The 3,150-nt window shown below is 43.0% G+C and overlaps 1 non-coding gene across 1 annotated transcript; it reads left to right on the top strand.

Moving 5' to 3' along the window:
- Positions 1-2,455: 2,455 nt before the first annotated feature.
- On the top strand, positions 2,456-2,527 carry TRNAC-ACA (transfer RNA cysteine (anticodon ACA)). Its single transcript has one exon. It is a non-coding gene; the product is annotated as a tRNA-Cys (tRNA).
- The last annotated feature ends 623 nt before the right edge of the window (positions 2,528-3,150 follow it).

The raw sequence follows: 3,150 nt of genomic DNA, 5'->3' as shown, positions 1-3,150 counted from the left end.
AGCAATACGTGAACCGGGAACTTCCAGATGTTCAAGCTGGTTTTAGAAAAGGCAGAGGAACCAGAGATCAAATTGCCAACATCCTCTGGATCATCAAAAAAGCAAGAGAGTTTCAGAAAAACATCGATTTCTGCTTTATTGACTATGCCAAAGCCTTTGACTGTGTGGATCACAACAACTGTGGAAAATTCTGAAAGAGATGGAAATACCAGACCACCTGACCTCCCTCTTGAGAAACCTGTATGCAGGTCAGGAAGCAACAGTTAGAACTGAACGTGGAACAACAGATTGGTTCCAAATAGGAAAAGGAGTATGTCAAGACTGTATATTGTCACCCTGCTTATTTAATTTATATGCAGAGTACATCATGAGAAATGCTGGGCTGGATGAAGCACAAGCTGGAATCAAGATTGCTGGGAGAAATATCAATAACTTAAGCTATGCAGATGACACCACCCTTATGGCAGAAAGTGAAGAGGAACTAAAGAAACTCTTGATGAAAGTGAAAGAGGAGAGTGAAAAAGTTGGCTTAAAGCTCAACATTTAGAAAACTAAGATCATGGCATCTGGTCCCACCAATTCATGGGAAATAGATGGGGAAACAGTGAGAGACTATTATTTTGGGGGGCTCCAGAATCACTGCAGATGGTGATTGCAGCCATGAGATTAAAAGACGCTTACTCCTTGGAAGGAAAGTTATGTCCAACCTAGACAGCATATTAAAAAGCAGAGACATTACTTTTCCAACAAAGGTCCATCTAGTCAAGGTTATGGTTTTTCCAGTGGTCACGTATGGATGTGAGAGTTGGACTATAAAGAAAGCTGAGCATCAAAAAATTGATGGGTTTGAACTGTGGTGTTGGAGAAGACTCTTGAGAGTGCCTTGGACTGCAAGGAGATCCAACCAGTCCATCCAAAAGGAGATCAGTCCTGAGTGTTCATTGGAAAGACTGATGTTGAAGCTGAAATTCCAATACTTTGGCCACCTGATGTGAAGAGCTGACTCATTGGAAAAAACCCTGATGCTGGGACAGATTGAGGGTAGGAGGAGAAGGGGACGACAGAGGATGAGACAGTTGGATGGCATCACCGAGCCAATGAATATGAGTTTGGGTGAACACCGGGAGTTGGTGATGGACAGGGAGGCCTGGCGTACTGCAGCTCATGGGGTCACAAAGAATCGGACACAACTGAGTGACTGAACTGAACTGATAGTTCAAAAAGATACCTTCCAGACAACATTGTAAATCAACTATAGTCCAGTGAAAATATTTAAAAAAAGATACATGCACCCCAATGTTTATTGCAACATTATTTATAGTAGCCAAGACATGGAGACAACCTAAATGTCCATTGACCCCTGAATGGATAAAGAAGATGTGGTGCATATATGCAATGGAATACTACTCAGCCAGAAAATAAGAGTGAAATAATGCCATTTGCAGCAACATGAGTAGACCTAGAGATTATCATACTAAGTGGAATAAGTTAGAGAAAGGCAAATACCATATGATATCACTTATATGTGGAATGTAAAATATGACACTGATAAACTTTTTATGAAACAGGCTCACAGACACGGAAAACAAACTTATGGTTACCAAAGGGAAAAGGGGATGGGGAAAAGATATATTAGGAGTTTGGGATTAGCAGGTAAAAAACACTGCGTATAAAATTATAGTCCCAGTGTATATAGGTTCTAGTATATAGCACAGCAAATTGTATTCAATATCCTATAATAAGCCGTAATGGAAAAGAATATGAAAAAGAAAATACATATGTATGACTCAGTCACTTTACACCAGAAACTAACACATTGTAATCAACTCTCCTTCAGTTAAAAAAAAAAAAAAGTTTCAGTGCTTAGAATTAGACCCAGAGGATCCTGGCCCTGCTTTGGTCCCAGCCAGACCACAGACAGTCCCAGAGGCCGCACTGATGCTTGGCCCAGGCTTCAAGTCATACTGCAAGGAGAGAAGGGGGAGCCTTTAAGGCCCTCCACCCTCTCCTCTTGGTTGACCCCCATTAATCTCTAATATTAAAAGGGCCTTAATTCTAAACAGACACACTTTGTCTTGGGTGCTACTTCCAGTTTATGAAATACAGCATGTTTTCAGAGGGCAGAGCCATGACAGTCAACAGGGAAGGGCTGAGAGGGGTTTGCCCCACAGAAGAGGGTGCTGGTGACTTCTGTTCCTCCACCTTTCCCCTCTTTCATGTGGCAAAGAGGCTGGTGTTGTTTTCAATGGGGGTCTTTAAGGAAATGTCTAGTCCAACCCTCGCCCCTTGGTTCTGCCCTATGGTCCAGACCCTACTACCCGCTTGACGAAGACATCAGGCTGTGGTTTTGGGTGGATGAGTCATGGCATCTTATATATTGTGAATCTTCTGCAGGTGTTCCACCGACTTTTCTACTTTTGATATTTATTTATTTGGCTATGCTGGATCTTGGACTTCCCTGGTGGCTCAGATGGTAAAGCATCTGCCTACAATGCAGGAGACCCAGGTTCAATCCCTGGATTGGGAAGATCTCCTGGAGGAGGAAATGGCACCCCACTCCAGTACTCTTGCCTGGAAAATCCCATGGATGGAGGAGCCTGGTAGGCTACAGTCCATGGGGTTGCAAAGAGTCAGACACGACTGAGCGACTTCACTTTCACTTTCATGCCGGCTCTTAGTGGTGGCACTCGGGATCTAATTCCCTGACCAGAGATTGAACCTAGGCCCTTTGCATTGGGAGCTCAGAGTCTTAAATTTCCACTGGGCCACCAAGGAAATCTTCAACTATTCTATTTTTAAATAATTTTACTGAGCTCACATACCGTATGATTCTCCTGTTAAAGTCAACAGTTTAATGGATTTTAGTATATTCACAGTTGCACAGCCATCACCACAGTTGATCTGAGAATTTTGTCCTGGTCTGAGAGTCTTTATACCGTTAAGCCGTCACCTCCAGAGGTGCCCTGCTCCCTAAGCAATCACTAATGTACTTTATGTCAGCACAGATTTGCCTGTCCTGGACATTTTAGATGAGTGGACTTATGTCACATGGTTTTTTGTGACTGGCTTCTTTCATTCGGTTCCACGCTTCATCAGACCGTGTTTCAGTACTGCGTTCCTTTCGGGGACCAAATAACGCTCCATCGTAAC

This window comes from Bos taurus, chromosome 18, assembly GCF_002263795.3.
Source record: "Bos taurus isolate L1 Dominette 01449 registration number 42190680 breed Hereford chromosome 18, ARS-UCD2.0, whole genome shotgun sequence".
In the NCBI taxonomy this organism is placed as follows: domain Eukaryota; kingdom Metazoa; phylum Chordata; class Mammalia; order Artiodactyla; family Bovidae; genus Bos; species Bos taurus.
The sequence above is the reverse complement of the archived record's forward strand: the minus strand, read 5'-3'. Positions and strand labels throughout refer to the sequence as shown.